Raw genomic sequence first — 21,209 nt, 5'->3', positions numbered from 1 at the left:
CTGCCCCAATCCCTGGCCCCAATCCCAAAACCCCTGGCCCTTACTCCCTTTTTTAAACCAAGAAATAAAGTGGGTTGGGCTGCCTTGCACATCTATTTGCCTTCTTCAACCTCTGACGAAAACATGCTCCTTGGAAGTAAGATGGCCAAAGGGCAGGAAGAGTCAAGGAGGGTATCACTGGACATGCTCACTCACAAGCTCAAATACTAGCTTGTGAAAATTTAGAGTTGTTTGGTTACAGAACTCTAGGACAATGGAAAGAAATCTGAATTATAATCAATACCAGAGTTCTCATTTTTATTCATGTCTACTTCCCACACCAAACAGATGAACCTCATAAGATTTACATGTGTGTCGTGACCTTATCCTTGGCTTAATTTTATTTTCCTACATAGTCTACCTTTGCCTTGATCTTTTTTTTTTGTGCATACATTACTCTATGTATTTCTGATTAGCCACTTTTAATTATTTTTGGAACAAATCTATACACAAACATTTCTTAAATTGTAGCTCAAATCAGAAAAAAATGCTATTATCAGCTCTATTTGGTTCCTATTTCAAACCCTAGTGTTAGACACTTAAATGGTTAAGAACACTAAGGATTCAAAATATTTTAAGTGAATTTAAAAAGCATGTTGTGTTTACTTCCTACTTAATCAGTTGCCTATGTTCAGCTGGTCTATATGGAACATATCTGTATTTTGCTATAAGGATACTCTCTAATGTTCACTGTTTTAAAAAACTAACAGACATTCTCACTCATACTATTTAGGTTGCCTCAAGTAAAATCTTGGCTTATATGTCAAAGAAAGCTCTGTATGGAAAAATAAAGGAGATGTGTCTATGCTCAAAAACCAGCCACAAAAGTCCTCTGTTGAGCAGCAGAAGTGCTCTGATCTTAGGGTTTCTATTACTAGCGATTAACTGTGCCTCTAATCATCTCCAACCCATACAAATGCAGGGCAATTAGAAGGAAATGTACTTGGTATTTTTCAGCTTTTAGCCAGATATGAGTTTTTATGGGAGAAATAAAAGAGTCGCCACAAGGAGTCATTTGAAAGCAATCAGAGGTGACAGGCACCATGAATAGGTTACTGTATTTAGTAATGAAAGCTTTCTATCAAGCTTGTTCTCTAAGTTGAGTATCATGAATTGTACTCCAATATTTCTTTTTTCACCGAAAAGAAGGAGAATATAAATACCAACCAAGACCTGGAAAAGCAGTTGGGAGATGAACCCTGGGCCAGCAATGTCACCCTCAGACCCTTAAATACAAGAAGTGGCTGTTGAGTGACCTCAGCCAGGAGTTACACTCAGTAAATGGGCATGTTTTATCCTGTTCTCACTCAAGTTTGGAAAATGAGGTGCAGACAAGAAAAAAACCAGTGGAAGATTTTCTAGGTTCTAAGATGAGGTCAGGACTTCACAGGGTAAAACCTTCCCCTACCCTTTTCCAGAGTTCCAACTTTAGACTGGATTAAGGAGTGTGGAGAGGTCTCTAAAGCCAAAGGCTGCTGGGAATGAGTGCCTGCCTGGGGGCGCACAGGTCAGACCCACCTGGTAGGGCCACTCCCAGAACTGGGGAACCTCCCTGAATGGTGCAGTTCCGTGGAGGCCCTCAGCAGGGCTCACGAGGAACCCTAGAGGTAAAATGTTACCTTGGCCTCCGTAGCCCCAGGAAGTACCAGTGACTCATTCTCGGGCTGCCTTCCCCACACAGCAAGGAGTTCCCAAGTAGGTACCGAAGCCGGCTGGGAAGAACACGGTATTAGAAAAGCAGGCAAGAGTTTTGGTTCTGCCATTTACAAACTGTGCTTCCTTGGGCCAGAACTTTAACATCTGCAATCGACGAGTGGTGGGATTAGAGGCATGGGGCAAAGGGTTGGATTAGATGCCTTCAAAGGTCCCTTTGAATGCCCAAGAAGCTATGATCATCTCTAAGCTTTGGTGTCCTCAACTTTAAAATGGGAACAGCTCATTATTAAATTCAAGCAGCTCATTAGCTCCTAGTGAGTTTACCATGCTTTATCCAGTTTTTATGTTAAATCTAAGTATATTGGTAAAACAGGGAAGGGAGAAACTAGGGAAGAAAACAGTTAAGACCTCAGCTAGACATTTCTTCTTCAAGTTCATGTACAAAAATTGAAGCTCAAAAGAGAAGATGCACAGAATGTCATCTCTTCATGGGCCTGTCTCAAGCATTTGCCTGTCTAGTAACACTACCTTGGAGGTAATGGCGTGATATTTTCCCAAGTTTAAAAAAGAAAAGTCTCATGTAATTAATTATGCCAACATAGCCACTCTCCCCCTCCCCACCTCTATTTTCCAGGTCCTATCCAGTTTTTGTTCTTATGTGCATGTTTTTCTTAGTAAAAATGGTTTAGGAATAATAGTTGAATTGCATTTGGTTCAGGTTTATAAAAACAACATTGTTCCTATTTTAGGGTATTTGCAGCAAAGAGATTAAAATCTTATGTGATTTTTAATCAAAGCCCCAGAATAGATTTCTGGTACACAGATTGATTTTAGCTTCATTAAATAAAAATTATAGGCAAAGGAAAAATATTTTTAATTATCACTGAGACAGTTATCTAGCCATGCCATCACACTAGGCACTATATTAAGCAACTTAACAATTTGCCTTTTTGCCCTTTGGGAGCTGATCTAAGATGAATGCTGATAACTAGAAAAGAAAAAGTGTAGAATGAATAGTCAGCATCAACAAATGACTGTGTGCATACACTGAATAGGAGGTGGTTTTCCTATCTTGTCCTTCAACTGAAATATATCTATCCCCCTTTCCCACCTTTTTCTTTAGTGTTGAGTAGCTCCCCCCCTGCAAGCTGTTTCCGTGAACTTTGGCTCAAAAACAGATGCCTCTGAGTCTGTAAAGTTTTTACTTCCAAACCCTTAAAAAATATATTTACTGCACAAACAGCATTACCACAGCTCTACTGGAAATAATAGGTGCAAAACTTTCACCAACTCAAATATATGCAAAGTGAAATTGTTTTCATTTTTCCATATACCATTACAATTAATCATAATATAGTGGTTAACAGTTTTTTAGTACTGTGGTAAGCACTTCAAATGAATTATCTCTTTTATATTTTCTCGTGTAATTTTTAATGGCTATATAACTATAGGGATTTTTTTGGTAATTTTTTGAGATGAAATTCATGTGACATAAAATTTACCATTTTTGGAGTATACATTTTAGTGGTATTTAGTATATTCACAATGTTGTGTGATTATCACCACTATGTAATTCCAGAACATTTCCATGACCCCAAAAAGAAGCTCCATATCTGTTAGCAGTCACTCCCCATTCCTCTCTCCCCCCAGCCCCTAGAAATTATTAATCTGCTTTCTGTCTCTATATTCATATATCCATTTCCTATAAATGGAAGCATACACAATGAAGCTGTGATGATTAGTCTTACGTGTCAACTTGGCTAGGTTATAGTATCAGTTATTCAATAAAACACTAATCCAGGCATCACTGTGAAGGCATTTTGTAGATGGGGTCAATATCTACAATTAGTTGACTTTACACAAAGGAAATTACCCTTAATAATCTAGGTGGCGTCATCCAATCAACTGAAAGCCTTGCAAGCAAAAACTGAGGTTTTCAGGTGAAGGAATTCTGCCTCAGGACTGCAGCATCAACTCTTGATCAAGGTTCCAGCCTGCCAGCCTGCCCTATGGATTTCAGATTTGCTGGCCCCCACAGTCGTGTGAGCCAGTTCCTTAAAATAAATCTCATGTAGATATATAAATATAAAGAGATTCTGTTTCTTTGGAGAATTCTGATTGATATCATGGCATTTATGTCTGGGTTCTTTCATGTAGTGTAGTGTTTTCAATATTCATCCATGTTATCGCATGTAAGCATTTTTGTTTTGCTTTTAGGATTTCTCCTTTAACATTACATTTTAGGCATTTCCTCATGTTACTCATCTTTAACTTCTTAAAACACTGGATACTACTACATTGGAGGGACATGTTTCTTGACTGTCACCCAAAGGCTAAACATTTCAATTCTTGGCAATGTTGCATAATGTCACCAACTTTTCCTAAAAAGCAAAGGGGACAAGCATAGAGTATGACGCAAAGGCTTGAGTTATTATACATTTTTAGGTTCAAGGGAAGAAAGTACATTGAACACATTCTTTGTGGTATCTAAATTCAAGAAAAAGCAAAACCAAATGAATATTTATTAACATCCAATTATATGCCAAGTTCTGTATTAAGTGCTAGAGGATTTCAAGGGGAGGAGTTTAAAAAGAATACAATTTTGTTATTATTGCAGTCATAAATATTTTCCTTCATAGATGGATCTGTCTGCTATTAAGAAATGTGGTTTGCACTGTTTTGTTAATAGCCTTGATTGTTTACTTTGAGTCACCTATTGTTTTTTGTCTATCACCTACAATTAAGAATTTAGTCTGACAGGAAAAAGTTGACTTTCATGAGGATCTAACAGGTTTCTGCATTTTTCTCTATCCATTAAAATGTATAATGTTGTGTGTTTGGTAATTTGACTTAGATGATATCTTTTGTAACCTGCCTAGTTTCTTTTTGAGATTTTTTCATGATGTCTTTGAGATTTATTCCTATTAATACAAGTAGATCCACTCGAAATGCTTTTCAGTACTCCATACCACATTTTCTATTTTTTTGTTTTCTAATGATTTATTTCCTTCTCTTCTTCTTAGGTTTAATCCTATTTTTTTCTAACTTTTTGAATTGGTTAGCACATAAGCTTGGTTTTTCAATATATGCATTTAAGAGTATGCATTTCCTTCTAAATGTTTGTGCCCACATTATTCTCAGTTGTTTAGTTCTAAATGTCTTATAATTTCTACTGTGATTTCTCCTTTGAACTATAAATTCTTTAAAAATATGCTTTTAAAAGTATCCAAATATATGAGGATTTGGGGTCCTTTTTGTATTCCTTCTTTTTGTCTCTGTGATGTATTTTGACTGATTTTTCTCACACCTGTCTCCCAGTTTACTGATCCTTATTTCAGTTGTATTCATTGGAAATTTAATTCCTCCATTGAGTATTTAACTCCATTGTCTCTTTATTTCTGGAAGTTACTGTATCCTTTTCATAGTATCATTTTTCTGTTTTCTAGTTTCTATGCCACCTGTTTTCTTTAATCATTTTAAACATACTTAGTACATATTTTCAGATTGTTATATCATCTCTAGTTTCTGGAATACATATTCTCTTGCTTGTATCATTTCCCCTGAGTGGTTCATAATTTTTTACTATAGATTTAATTTTGGGGAGGGGTTGTCTTTCTGTGAACTGCAAAGTGTCCCTATAGGATACTTATTTCTCCTAGGGATTTAGGTGTTTCAAGGCCACCAGGACAGTTTTTCCCATTAGTTTTTCAGTTTAGGAGGTCAGCATTCTATTGTGGTATAAATTAAGATCACACACCGAGTTAAGTAAAAGTGTAGGCTCTAATTTTTCACAGGTGCCCCCTTCCCCTTTACTCTTAGCCATTGGCAGACGGCAAGCATTCTCGAGGTTTTCCCAAGTCACTGGGTAGAATTTTCTGGTCTTGTTTCCCAGGATAGGGCCAAATTTTGAGGTTCCACATTATATGCAAAGGTCTGATTCTAGCTCCTTTACCCATAAATGGGCCAGGATCCTATCTCTTTTCCCCATATGAATATTAAAACCCCTGTCTCCCATCATTAAGGCCTATAATTGGGTCTAGACCTCAGAATCAGCTTTGTTTACACATCTGGCTTGGAGTTCCCTTTTTACTTCTAGCATATGATGATTTTCCTTTTTTTTTTTCATTTGGGTTTGACTATATATTATTTGGAGAAGTATGTTATTTTTCTATGTGTTTGAGGTAGTAGGGATCCATCTATATTAGCTCAACCACCATATGACTAGACAGTACAGCATCATCAGTTATTTATTCCTTACCCTTTCCAATATGTCCATTTTAAGATGAATAAGGGAGTTAGTGAAGATTTAAGTTGAGTCCCACAATATATAGGAAATATCTTGCTATATTAAAGATTTCTATATTAAAACAATTGTTGCTCTTCCAAGGACTCCCATGTAATCTCATGGGATCAACTGGCCAGCAATCATTTACAGACTACCTAATTCGTGCAATACATTAGCCAATGTGGAAACAGAAATGAGAGAAATGCATAATCAAGGGACCATTAATCTACATGTTGAAATAAGGCATATTAAATCATGGGACACTCTGAGGGAAGAAATTAATTCAGCACCTCCATTTAGAGGCAGGCTCTGTAAACAGAATATCTGTTTTCAAATCCTGGCTTGGGCATTTTATTAGCTGTGTTATCTTGAGCAAAATACTTATCCTGCTGCATGTGCCTCTATTTTCTCTTCCATAACAATGGGCACAATAAAATAACCCCACAGAGTCACTGGGAGATATAAAAATGAGACTAGTTATGTAAAGTGCTTAGATTAAACAGAACCTGGCTCACACAGTAAGTACCCAATAAGTGTTAATTATTATCATAGGCTGTGAGCTTTTCATAGATTTTTCTCATGAAATCATCCAAACAGTGGCGGCTCTCACAGGTGAGTCATGGTCACAGAGCTCAAAAGCAGTTGGAGTCAGGAGTTGAGAGGAGAAATTCATGTAAAATATTTTTGGTGTAATCACATTTACAAAGTTATTCCTTGAGTCTACTGTATTTATTTTGGTAGAGAAATATTTCCTTTTATTATATAAATTAAAATAATGTTGAGGTTAAAACCATGAGACATAAGAACGCATGAAAAATTCACTGAATGTAATGTTTGTTCATCTCTATATTACTTGATATCACTGAAATAAAAGTCTCAGGATCTTGGTGGCACCAGAAAAAAAGGCATTCCAAAGTTCTTCTGGTGTCTTCTGAAAGAATTTTCATTATGATTCAATAACCTAATTAAATTCTGCAAATATTTACTGTCCAAGGGATGTTAGGTCCAGTGGTGGGAGTAAACATATAAACATGGATGATATAAAACCCCTTCCCACAAAAAGCTCCCTGTCTAATTAGGGCCAGTCACAGATGTGACTCAGCATAGCCAGGAGTCTGAGTCTGGGAGGGATGAAGAACGCACTGAAACGTGGAGGTAGGTGCTGTGGGAAGGCAGGGAAGTGGAGAAGGAAGTGGGAAGGCTGAGGAAGGCTCAAGAATAAACACGAACAGAAAACTATTTCAGGATTTTTATGGAATTATTTACAACCCTGAGAGCAGCACTTCAGGGAAATGCCAGTTGTTTTTCTTCATCCAGCAAAGAAAGGAAGCTGCAGTCAGTACTAGGATGGCATCAATATCACATGAGACTAAACGCACGGAAGATGTGAAAAGATGAAGATTAGTCACACAGACACACAGTGACTAACCACGTGCCATGAGCACCAACAGGGTGTTACAATGAGGGTATATGCTTCTTAAACTTGGATGTGCATATGAATCACCTGGGGATTTTGTTAAAAGGCAGGTTCAGTCAGTGGGACCGCACTTTGAATAGCAAAGAGGTAAATGAACCTGGCAAGGACATCCATAATACCTCGCCAGTAATGGTGACATCTACCTCGACAGAGCAGAAAGACCCTGCTGCCAGCCTCAAGCCCAGCACAGGGAGGAGAGGCTCAGTCAATATGCAAGCAAGGGGGAAAGGTCCTGAGCATACAACTGTCCTGGCCGACTTAGAGTCTCTTACGTAGCCACCTTCTTCAAATGTGGTCTGCCCTTCCCTATTCTGCCTTGGTTTTGGGGTTCTAGAACTTTGAAGTGTGCAGTGATAAAGTCACAGGTGAGCTTGAATGAGGAAACTGAGACTTCAGACGGCCCTTATAAAGCTTCTGGCCAAGCCACCTCAAAGAGGCAAACTCATTTTGACTAGAAGATATGTGCTATGATGATGGATGGGGTGGGGGGTGGGGCACACGTGCCCCAGGATTTTTCTTTAAGAGCAAAAGACAACTTAATTCTGAAGCAAAAAACAATGTTTCCATCCCACCTTGGATAAAAATGCCATAAACTCTCAACTTTCTGCTACCATACACATCCTCAGTCTCTATGGCACCTTCTACTATGGGAGACAGTGACCTGGCTTTCCTCAGAGCAGGGGGAGGATTAATGCTCAGCCTTAATAATGAAACTCTTGACAAAATGCTTCCTTCTCACCCCAATCCCCATTTTTTGAGTATAAGTTCTGGTAAATTTCTACATAGTAATAGGGACATACGGGGTAGGGCCTGATAGAGACCACCAAGCTTCACAATATGGTGGCAAATATAAATTTTCTTGAAATATTTTGCTTTATGATTGGCTCAAGAAAGGTAGATAATGCACATTATATATCTGATAAGGTATCACTAGTACCCAGAATATATATACAACTCTTATAACTCAACAATAAAAAGACAACCCAATTTTTAAAAATGGACAAAGGATTTGAATAGACAGTTCTCCCAAATACACAAATGGCTGATACACCCAAGAGAAGATGTTCAACATCAGTATTCATTAGAGAAATGTAATTTGAAATCACAATGAGATACCATTCACTCATTAGGAGGGCTAGTCATAAAAACAAGCAAAAAACCCCCCAGAAAATGTCATGTGTTGGTGAGGATGTAGAGAAACTGGAACCCTCTTCCATGGTTGGGTATGTAAAATGGTGCAGCCTCTGTGGAAAACTGGCAATCCCTCAAAAAACTAAAATACAGTCACCATATGACCCAAGAATGCCACTTCTAGGTATTTCTTCGAGGGAACTGAAAACATATCTTCACACAACTTGTACACAAAATGTGGATAGCAACATTATTATCCCTAATAGCCAAAAAAAAAAAAAAAAGAATGAAAATAATAAATGTCTAGCAATTAATTATTGGATAAACAAAATGTGGTTTATCCATACAATTGAACATTATTCAGCTATAAAAAGGAATGAAGTATCAATACATGCTACAGCATGGATGGACCTTGAAAACTTTATGTTTACTGAAAGAAGCTGGACACAAAAGGCCACATATTATATGATTCCATTTATCTGAAGTGTCCAGAACAGGCAAATCATAGAGGCAGAAAGGAGATTAGTGTTTGTCACTGGATGGGTGATAGGTATGGGGTTTCCTTTTGGGGTGGCATTGGCAATGTCCTGAATTAGATAGTGGTGACAGCTGTACAACACAATGAATGTACTAAAAAACACTGAATTGTACACTTTAAAGTGTTAAATTTTATATTATGTGAATTATATCTCAATTTTTAAAAACATACACACTCAAACTAAACTGATTTTTTTAAAAACAGAGAAAGAGAAAGGCAGATAATGTTAAATGTGATTCATTTCGATTTTGATTGGTTGACAATTTGAAGGCTTTTTTATGGGGTGGGAGAAACAGAGACATATTCAGAAACTTCTTTTTTCTTGTAGCTGTCATACTAACAGCACAAAGATTGCCAAAGATGTGGCATTTTGTTTAAACTTTCACTTAGTAAGATATGTACGAGCTTATCAGATCTGAAAGCCTTACCATCTGGAAATAAGAATTTGAGAACCCAAGTGAGGCCGACATGTTTATTAACAGCTGAAAAGAAAGTGATCAATTTAAAGAAAAGTTGTGATTACAGATTGTAGCTCATAGCCTACAAAGGAAATGTTTGAGAGCTTAATTTTCAATTATCAGGGTATAAAAATCAATCAGAACAACCAATAGAAAACCAGGATTATTGTGAAAACAGTATGACCTGAAAATCCCTGCAGGAAAAAACTAATGATGTAGGAAAAAAAATCTCTGTCATTAGTTAATGAGTTGTATCCCTGATATATCAAACCATTTTGCTGAGCTCTGTGGAGGTAGTTTACAGTCTAGGTAAAGATACAATTCATGTCAGAAATGTCCTTTGGTACCCAGATCTGGATGAGTCTGTTCCAACAGTTACTAGCTGTGTGACCTTGGAGAAGTCGCTTAACCCATTAAGATGCAGTATCCTCATCAGTCACAGAGGGATACAACAGTGGCCATGTCACACAGCTGTCCAGAGGGAACGGAATAATGGCATGCGTGGAATAATGAATGTAGAGGATTCAGTCCCACCTGACAGGAAGGCTCAAATAAATGATATGACTGAATAACCACAGATGATAATAGCAGAAGCACAAGTAGAGAGATTAGAGCTTTCAGAATTAGCTTCTACCCTGGTGTAAGTAAAAACCAAGTAGGAGCATATATATCAGACCAGACCTGCATTCTGATTTCATCCTACCACATGCTCAGCTGTCATGCCTTTGCTTTTTGGTTGCTTCAGCGAAAAACTTAAACAAAGGTACCTCAGTGTCAACTGAGAAAAGAGGCAGAACTGAAATAAAACAAAAGCATTTTTTTGGGATCTTAGAATTGCAATTTGGGAAGCAGAGATTTTGGTAGCAATCCAAGATGTGTTCCACTAGGGAATGGAAGTCAGGGTTTTTTGAAGACAAAAAGGGAATGCTTGTATATATATATATGTTGTTTACAAAGAGTTTTGATTGGTGTTGGTGGCAGAAAAGTGATCTTGGCTGAAAGTAAGTAATTACTAAGGCTGTCACTAAGCAAAAAGTCATTATTGTAGCAAGCTGTAGGTGTTGGAGCAGAGTCCTTGGGCTGTTTGCGGTCTGGCCCAGGTCAAAGTTCATGGTTCCACCTGGCGAGGACGCAGGTAAGGTGCACCTCCTTAAAGGCCTCCTGGTACCATTTAAGAACCCCTTGACCTAAGTAACTCCATTTTCCTTCACCGTTTACATCAGAAACATTGTTAGAACCAAATGAGAACATGTATGTGAGAAGCACTCTGACCTAAACCAATGACATGTATTATCCTTATTCTACAATCTATTTATCTTATTCTTATTTGTTACTGTTTCTCTGAAGACCATTCAAATTACAGAGATATTTATGGTGGAAAATTTGGAGGCCTAAAGATCCATTGTCAGAGAAGGGTTGAACAGAAACTTCTCTTTAGAACAGGCAGAAGAGCAAGTTCCATTTATTTGGGCTTGGCTCTTAATTGTCTTCAAGGTAATAAAAACTTATACAAATACCAGTCTTAGAAACATGGTGGGAATGGATCGAAGAAGGCAGATAGAATAGGGATAGCATGACATACATTAGATGTAACTGGCCCAAACTCTGCCCATCATTTATGTCCTTGCTCTGAAACAGAAGGCCACCAGTAGCCTCTTTGTGCCTTAGTTTTGTCACTCTGTCTTGGGGTAAGGATTAAATGTGATATAAATGTAAAGTGTGAAAATCCTCTTCCTCTTCCTCCTTTTCCTTCCATGGAGGCTGGGCTTCCCTGTTGCTCCTGCCTCCCCACAAGGGCATGGAGGGACCAGTGCTGAAAGGGGGCTGTGGCCACCAAGTGGCCTGGCCTGGCACCCTCCACCTTTCCCTGCAGACAGGGTGGGCCTGGGGGCTCCTCCCCTTGAAAGAAGCCACAGACACCGCATCCACCGGGGGTCAGCACTGGACTGGGCTGGGGGTCTCCGTCACCACACATTCTAAACAAGTGAAAGATGTCTGCAGATGGAGAGCAAAAAAGACATTTAAAAACATGCCTAACAGAAGAATCACCTTTTCACCATTCTGGGAAATAACAGCAACTTGGTCACCCATCCTAAATTCAAAATGAGGAACTGCTTTGTTCTTAAATATAGAGTTTAAATACATTTTAATGATTTTTCACAGTTTATATTGAAGATTGCAAACGTCCCAGGCTAGGAGGTCAGGGCAGTAGTGAGAGAACAGGGACTGCAGGGTCTCTGGTGTTCCTGACAGCCCCAGCCAACCACCGTCACATGGAAATGAGGGGCCAAGGTCCTCTTCTGAATTTTTTCAAGAGAAATTAAGAATTGGGTCTTGGTGTGAAACCATTCAATTTTTAAATGTTAAGCTTAAAAACAACTGTTGTAATTTGTGAGGTCACACCAAATACTCAGCAAGCCAACTTTTGCCACTGAAGATAACATAGGAACACTATAAACCTGAGAGGGAAGGCTGCCATGCTCAGAGGAAAGTAAACACCACAGCAATCATGAAACGATCACAATGACCTCATAAGGCCCCTTGTGGTCCTGAGCTAATCCAACTGTTATCTGAGTGAATTCTGTACACAGTTCCTGGCAGTATTACGAGGTGAGGCCGAAGAAATAATGCTTTTCCTGCCACCGAGAACTTCCATTCTAGGAGGCAGGGAGACAGACAAGAGAACTGGCTTGTCTGTAGGAGAGGCCAGCCAACACTTGTAGGAGTTCAAGGCTATCTTGACATTCCCATTAGGCTAGTTAAGGAAGGCAGAATCAGATACACCGTCAAGGTGAGAATGGGAACTCAATAGGCAGAGACAACTACTGAGGGGAAAGAAAACTCCCAAAACTAAAAGGGTAGAGGGAAGGAGAAACTAACATTCATCCAGTCCCTTTGTCTTATGCACTTTTATAATCCATTGTTTTATTTAGTCATCTCATCTAACAAGACTTTGACTTAGAGAAAGGTTTGAAGACTTGCCCACAGTCACATGCTCAGCATCGAGACCCAGGTCTGTCTCACCCCACAAGTACTGCTGCTTCATGAAGGGGTAACCAGAGTGCGTTCAGTCAATAGTCTGGCTGGCGTTTGAGGGGTGGTTTAGAGAACTAAGATTGGAAACAAAAATTGGGATGTACCTTGAAAGGCCTAGCATGCCAGGGAGGAGAATTTGTACTTCTCTGAGCCTTACTTCCCTTCCTATAAACCAGGTCACTGTGAGGATTCAACGAGATAGACCACTGTTAGACTATAAAGTAATAAACAAATATAGCTGTTAGTAGAGAGAATGAATAGCTTTTGAACATGTTTGCATAAAGGAGGGCCTAGATTGGAGATAAACCTGGCTGAGGTGTGTAGGATGGATCAGAACAAGGAGATAAGAGAGTCAGGAGGCTGTTCGCGGGCAGGGAAGTGGAGCCAGGCAGGAATGGAAGACGGAGCAAGAGCTTCATCAAGCAGGGGCAGAGAGACGAAGGAGAAGAATGGGAATCTCAGGTCCATGACTTGGGCTGAGGAAAGGCTTGGTAAGATAAGGGTGGTTCATTTCAGAGCATGGATTGAGAAAGTGTGAATTAATTCGTTAGTTCATCTGTTACCCAGAGAGAAGGAGGTCAAGTGAAGCCATTCTAACTGCCATGGCCCACCTGGGAACTCTGTCATATTTCACTTGCTTGCTCAAACCAAATGCACCAGACTGCAGCTCAACCTGCCAGGAGCCAGCTGGTATGTGTTGTATTCAACTGTTCCAATGCTCAGGTTGTTCAGGGTAAGTTTAAACTGGTGTCTCTGGAGGGATACCTGGGGTGAGCTGCTCAGCTCTGAAGTCAGACACACCTGATTTGGAACCTGACCTTTTCATAAAATTGCAGGTCACCTCCTATTTCCTTGTGGCAACTCATGAAAAAGGAACCAGGTCAGCCCTTACACCTGTGTGGTACTCTGGTAGGGTATGGAACTGAGGCCAATTACAAGAATGTGGCTTGAATTCAAAAGGACATTTTGAGGTGTCTGGAGAGAAGGAACTTTCCTAACCACTTGTTCAAGTATTCTTTTACTTCCAGGAAAACACCTGACTGGGAGGAGGGGAGAGGACTGAATTCCTTCCTTGTCCCATCCTGAAACACATAGGACAGGAGCAATCAGCAGCCTGGTGGGAAGAGGATGCTCAATGTGGGCAGCCAAGGGTCCAGTCTGGCTGGGAAGAACTCTTTTTCCAAGAAGATGCTGGGACCCAGAGAAAGAATTCTCAGGCTACAATATCCTAGGGGTAAAGCCAGATGGATGTGTGGAGGAACCCAGCCTCACAAAGCTCTACATCACCCCTCCTGTGGATGCACTGCCGTCAGTGTTTCCCAAGGAGTTTGTCTTCCACCCTCTTCTTGGGCTGAACATTCTCCTGCAGATATCCTACCTGATCTTAGAGCTTCGATTTCCACTCCATCTCCTGTCTCATTCGGTGTCCCAAGTGCTGGACTCAAGATACCACTGCCTTCAGGGCATCTCTACCTGCACAGATACCTCAACATGTGACCCAACACTGGAAAAATAAACACATTCTTCCTTCTCCCAGAAGACCACTGACTTTTCCTCCTGGGTTACCTTGGTGTTTTTAAAATAGGTTCACAAACTATTTGACATGCCCCCCACTTTTCCCACTTGGAGATGGAGTGTCTGTCCCCTTCCCTTAAACCTGGGTAGGCCTTTGTGATGGCTTTGATAAAGAAAACACAGAAGTGAGGCTGTATGAGTCTGAGGCTAGGTTGGCAAGGATTCTGATGGTTTCTCTGCTTGGGACACTCACTCTGAAGCCCTGAGGTACCATGTAAGAAGTCCAGCTACCCTAAAGCTGCCATGCTGGAGAGATCACACGGTCGGGAGAGAGAGAGAGAGGGAGAGAGAAGAGCCCCAGCTCTTTGGGTCTTCCAGGCAGCAGACATGTGAGTGATGGCCTTTAGTTGATTATAGCCCTGCCACCATCCCTGCAATCAGAAAGGAGATGCCAAGTGAGAAACACTCAGCTGAGCCCAGTCCACTCAGAACCATGAGGGATAATAAAACGATTGTTATTTTAAGCCACTAAATTTGTGTCACACAGAAATAGACACCTGGAAGAGTTCTCTATCTCCCTAAATTATGTTGTCTGCTGATTCTACTGCATATTTCTCAATCAACTCTCAAATCTGCTTCTCTCTCTTCTGTCCTCATTCACTCCACCTTGGTTCGGATCTGCGCCGTTTCTCACCAAGACTATTTCGTCAACTTCCTAACGCTCTCCCTGCTTCTGGCCTTGTTTCTTCCCATTCATCCTCCAAATCAAAGCCAGAGCTCTTTCCGAGATACAAATCTGGCTGATTCACTCCTGCTTAAAGGCCTTCCAGGGGTTTGCCATCACAGGGTGGCATCTGAGCAGCGTAGCGTGGTCCAGGCCTGGCCCCAACTGCCCGATTTCAATTCTGCCCCATGGCCAGGTTTCTGAGCCTGGGCACATTGCTGCCTCTGCTTACCCACTTTACCTGTTTGCCATTTCAGCAACTTCAAAACTCAGTTCAAGGGTGTTTGGAAAGCCTTCCCCAACTCCTCCATGATCCATGTGACATGTCTGTGTTTACGTGGAGTTAACAAATTCCCTTATTTTCCACATACAACAGTACCTAAAACAATTAGATGATACCTTTGGTGGTAATTGGGTAGCATGAGGCCACTGGAGGCTTTGCTCTTCACAGTAATGAGAACTCATCAGAAAGCAGGAATTCTTCCCCATTAAAAACAGACCACCTCTTGCAAACACTGGGCTTGTTTACACCAATCTGACTTTTAAGGTGTGTGTGTAAACATATTTATTATACAGTAAAATTAACTTATAGTGTACAGTCCTATGATTTTTACAATAAATTCTTACAACCACCATCAAAGTTAGGATATGGATATAGAACAGTTCCATCACCTCAGAGAACTCCCTCATACACTATACCTTTATAGACACACACACACACACACCTAACCCCTAACCTCTGGCAACCTCTAATCTGTTCTCCATCACTATGGTTTTGTCTTTTTGAGAATGTCATGTAAATAGAATCATACTCTATGTAGCCTTTTGAGACAACCTTCTTTTACTGAGTATAATGCCTTTGAGGTTCATTCAAGTTTTGTGCATATCAATAGTATGTTCCTTTTCTTGCTGAATGCATCACGTTTTATGGATGGGTTGTAGTTTGTTTATTCATTCACTTATTATAGGACATTTGAGTTGTTTCCTGTCCTAGGTGATTATGATTAGAGCTTCTATAAACATTCATGTGCAGGTTTTTGTGGGAACAAAAGTTTTTCTTTATCTAGGGTATATACCCAGAAGTGGGTGTGTGGGTCATGTGGTAAGGGTATGTTTAAGAGACTTCCAAACTGTTTTTTAGACTGGGTATCATTTTAATTTCCCACCAGCAATGTATAAGAGTACTAGTTGCTCCACATCCTCCTCAGCAATTGGTATTGTATTTTTTTAAATTTTATTTTAGCCATTCTAATAGGCATGCAGTGGCATCTCATTGTGGTTTTAATTTGCATTTCCCTAATGACTAATAATGCTGAACATATCTGTGTGTTTATTTGCCATTGGTATATCCTCTCTGGTGAAAGGTCTGTTCAACGACATTTATAAAGTTGGGTTTTTTTTTTTTTTTACTGTCTTGAATTTTGAAAGTTCTTTATGTATTTTGGGTACAGGTTTTAGATACAAGTTTAGATATATGTTGCATATGTGATCTGCAGTTATTTTCTTCTAGTCTGTAGATTGTTCAATCATTTCTTTTCCAGCTTTAGTGAGGTATAACTGACAAATACTGCATATATTTAAGATGTACAACTTGATTATTGGCTATGTGTTCATTCTTTTAACAGTGTCTTTCAGAGAGCAAAAGTCTTTATTTTTTGTGAAGTCTAGTTTACCAATTTTTTCCTTCTATGAATTGTACTTTGTTATAATGTCTAAGAACTCTTTATCTAACTCTAGTTCATGAAGATTTTTCACCTATGTTTTCTTCTAAAAGCTTTATATTTTACTTTAACCCTAGATTTGTGATCCATTTCGATTTAGTTTTTGTATCAAATGTGATATTTAGGTGGAGGTTCATTTTTTTTGGCATATGGCTGTTCAGTTGTTCCAATACCATTTGCTGAAAAGACTATCATTTCTTCTTTGAAGAGCTTTTGCACTTTTGTCAAAAATCAATTTGGCATATTTGTGTGTGTCTTTTTCTGGAATCTCTGTTCTGTTTCATTAATATATGTGTCTATCCCTTCAACACTACAATGTCTTAACTATTGTCTTAATGAAGGATAGTATGATTCCTTCAACTTTCTTCTTTTTCAAAATTGTTTTAGTTATTCTAGTTCCTTTGCCTTTCTATACATCTTTTCCAAATAAATCATCTTGTCTGATGTATCTACAAAAAATACTGCTGGGATTTTGATCAGAATTACATTAAGTCTCTAAGTCAGAACTGACATCACTATTATGATAATCTTCTAATCCATGAACAAGTATGTCTCTCCATTTATTTAGGTCTATGATTTCTTTCACCAGTGTTTTATAATTTTTAACCTACAGATTCTATATATATATTTTTAGATACACACCTAATCTTTTCCTTTTTGGTGCTATTATGAATAATATTTTTAAATTCCCATTTCCATTTGTACACTGTTAGTATATAGAAATAAGTGATTTGTGTGTGAACCTTGAAAAATCACTTAAGTTTCATAAGTTTTTCTGTAGATTCCTTTGGATTTCCTATGTAGAAATCATGTCATGTGTGAAATAAGAGCATTTTCTTTCTTTCTTTCCAATATATGCCCTTTATTTCTTTTTCTTGCCCTGGCTCAGGGTACAGTGAAATATTATATAGAAGTGGTGAAAGTAGAGATCTTTGCCTTATGCCTGATTATGTGGGGAAAGTATTCAGACTTTTACCATTTGATATGGTATTAGCTGCAGTTATTTATTATTATTATTATTTTTGCAGAATTCTTAAGAGTTTAAAGCAAAAAATTTAATTGTGGTCTTTGCTTTATTTTTCTTCCTCTCTCAGGTTTTAAAGTAGTTTCTGTCTAAACTTAATTTCAAAGTATGTGGTGAATATCTAAAGACCATCAAATGTAACACTATGAATTCAGCAAAACTTAACCTATGAGTATGTACTGATTGCTTTCAGGGAATAGCTCACAGACATAACAGAGAAAAGTCAGGACATCTGTTATAATTGCCACCTCATATTCACTGTCCATGCTGGCAACAGCACACCCCCAACTCTCAATGCGTCTCAGGTGGAACTGAACCTGTAACTAGTTCAGAAGTTGGGGGGACAGGGTGGGATGAGGGGGTGACTTTCGCCTGGCCATCAGATAATCACATTCCCTTAGTCTAAGACTGATTGAGGAATGGGCATATGACCAGTTAGGGCTGAGTGAGGCTTAGGCTAAGGTCCAGGAGTCCTATTTGAACCTACAGGATCAGAGATTTTCTCTTTTTCTGCTGGGTGCAGAATAGGGAAATGGAAACCTTGAGTTGTGCTGGCAGCTATCTTGCCACCAATGGGAGTCTTGCCTGACAGTGAAAACAACACAGAGCAATTTTGTGAAAAGAGTAGAGAGGTCAGGATGATATTGTTTGAATGGCTGCATCCAGCTGTACTTGAATCCAGTATTGTTTCTGAGCTCTTAAGTTATTTGAGACATGAATGCTAGGCCTCATGCTCCACTTTTCTGTCATAAGCCTGTTTGACTTGTATTTTCTGTACCTTCCGATTACAAGAGTCCTAATTATAGGTGGGGAGAGAGAAGGTGTCACTGGTATTCTGAGTGCCTTGTCCATCAGCCACACCTGCCCTCTCTAAAAGGAAGAAAGGCTGGTTGCTGTGGGGACAAGGCCCTGTAGCCCCTTCCTCCAGAAAGCCTTCCCAGCTCTCTTCCCAGGTGGAATGATTCTCTTCTCTGGGCTCTGCTGAGCTTCATCTGCATCTCTTATTCCCATCAACAGACCTCTGTGGCTGCCCCTCTTCCCACATCTCAATCACCTGAGGCATAAACATCATATAATCACTTCTGTGAGTCCCACTGCCCCAGGAACCGAGTCTGACACTCCAGGGGTGTTTAAGCAATACCTGTTGCATTGAACTGAACCAGTAATGTATTATAATTAATATTTGAAGTATGTGCCCAGGAAGTACTGCATTTTCTACTCTTACTTATCAAACCTGATTGCTAAAGGCAGGAGAAAATAGCTGAGAGGACCCATTAGCAGAATGTGAAAACTGGGCTATAGGAACATGGGCACAAATTCTGCTGCCTTGTCTTAGGGACATCAAACCCAGGGTGGGGGGAACATCATAAATATGGCCTCTCCAGTAACTCCTGACTCATGGGCTTGTCTTCCTTTGACAATGGCCATTGTAATACACCCAAACGAATTTGGATACCTGTTTCCTATACCTCAGGACTTCTCATAGGCTTCTGGGGCCCCTGAAGTCCAAAGAGCCCTTGGGTTCAAGAGAGAATGAAGCTGGTTATAGGACCAGCCCCCAGGAATCCAGTCTCTATTGCAAGCATCCATCAGGCTTAAAGGCCCAGCTTGTGAGTTAACCTTTCCATCTAGGAACAACCAGACTCTCCTTTTGTCCCATATGCATACCCTGAGGTGCCTCTGACCCAATTCGTAGGTTCTAAAATCTATCATTTTCTACCTGTGGCTGGCTCTCTTTATTATACTTTGTTTTTTCCTCTCAAAATGGTTCATATTTGATACTCTCTGGGATGAGTCTACCTATTAGCTTGTTTTATGCATTCCTATGAAAAACCCGTATCTGCCTTGTGGTCACACTCGACTCTCCTCCGTGGAACCTGGGCAAATATTTGGCCTCCAAGTCACTGAAGGAGTTACAAGCCCCTTCACCCAGACCTGTAGGGTTTTGAGATGCCCTGGAATCTTTTGCCTGAAGGAAGTTCCTTTCTTTAGGCTTAACATCGGATATCTAGGAACACTACCTCTTTATAATAACCAATTTTACAACTCCTGCACCTTCTTGGTTCATTACACAATCTTAGGAAGCCTTCTCCCCATGTATAAATGAAATCTGACAATCTCCCCCACAGCAAGTTTTAGTCAGTAGCAGCTGAGAGAAGCTAAAGAAACTGACCCCTGGGAGAAAGAAGGCAGCCAGTCACCCTAAATTTTCTAGACCTGCCACAGCTTGGAACGCCCAGTTTGATGAACCCTGCATGCAGAATGCTAAGTCTAAGTAACTGGGACTCCCCCGACTTTCCTCAGCACACTTTCCTCACCTCTGCTTCAAAAACTTCTGTCACCTTGAATTCTGTTCTCCATGATTCCTAATCATGCTGCCTGTCTGCCAAATGTTTACCATTTTCTCCTAACCTCTGGAGCTGTAACTGACCTCTCCTTCCTCACTCCTAGAAGAACTGCAGTAATGTTTATTTTTATCTTCAAGTGAGTGAAGACATATTTGAAGAACCTGCAAGTGGTCCTTAGGGTTAAAAGACTGGGTCAGGAATCTCTGTAAATACCTCAGATGCTTCTGTTAATCCTCACTGGAAGAAAAAAAGGCAAAGACAGGCCAGTTTGTTTGATTACTGTTTGTGAAAGGTAGGAACACTCATGTGTAGAATGCTAAACATGACATATAGCCACTAAAAGCAGCCCAGATACCTTTTCACACAGGATGAGTGTAGGACCTCAGGAAACATACAAAGATGACATTGTATACCAGTGTCTTGAAGAAATAACATTGTACTCAGGATCCAAGTTTCACCATTTTCACCCCCTCCCTTTTTTGTTTCTGAGAGTTTCTGGGAAACAATAACAAACATTTATAAGTCACTTTATAGTTTCATAAAGTACCTCCACATATATTAACTTGTTTGAGAGCAACAATGGATTAGACTGAAGGTCTAGAAATGACTATAAATGCATTTAAGATGATCACCAGAGACCCAAAAAAATCAAACAAGGGGAGTGCAGTCTTTTCACAGAAACATTTTGTTTACTTTTGGAATCTCAGAACTGTATGTGTGAGGCTCTTCAGCCCCCTTTCTCAGTATTGCCATCATGGACAATAGATGTTCCCCAGGGTATGGGAGGAGGCTGTCAAAAGGAAGAACGAGTCCTTTTTTTAATGCATCCTTGTGAAAAAGTCACAGCTGCAAACCTCATCTACTGTCATCCACCAAGCCTTTTCCCTAGAGTACAGAACACTGAGCAGGATTCACGAAGCCAGTAAAAGCTCAGAGATAAGCACCACTTCAGGCAGCTTCAGGGTTCTAGATCTTAGATTCAGAGAGTCCAGTCTTCCATGGTTCCTCTTGAGGGTAAAAAAGCAACCAAACATTACTCAATTATTTCCAGTTAAACAACTGATGAAAACTTCTAATTGTTTTTTTTTCCCCAAAATAAACAAGCTAGTTGTAGACTACTGGAAAATACTAACATTCAATGCAGGTGGCAAACCAGTTACAGAGGAGACCTGGGCATGTTTCTTGGGCTTGTTTCCCTTAGAAACCTCTGAATTAGCAACAAGATCTCCATCTCCACTACTCCGTGGAACTCAGAAT

General features: G+C 39.7%; 1 protein-coding gene across 1 annotated transcript in view; it reads right to left on the bottom strand.

Annotated features, from left to right (window-relative positions):
* The window catches only part of SLC1A1 (solute carrier family 1 member 1), a 68,051-nt gene that overhangs the window by 35,498 nt on the left and 11,344 nt on the right, over positions 1 to 21,209 (bottom strand). The window lies entirely within an intron of this gene.

This window comes from Manis pentadactyla, chromosome 3, assembly GCF_030020395.1.
Source record: "Manis pentadactyla isolate mManPen7 chromosome 3, mManPen7.hap1, whole genome shotgun sequence".
NCBI classification, from domain to species: domain Eukaryota; kingdom Metazoa; phylum Chordata; class Mammalia; order Pholidota; family Manidae; genus Manis; species Manis pentadactyla.
Note: the sequence above shows the minus strand (reverse complement) of the source record. Positions and strands in the feature narration are given on the sequence as shown.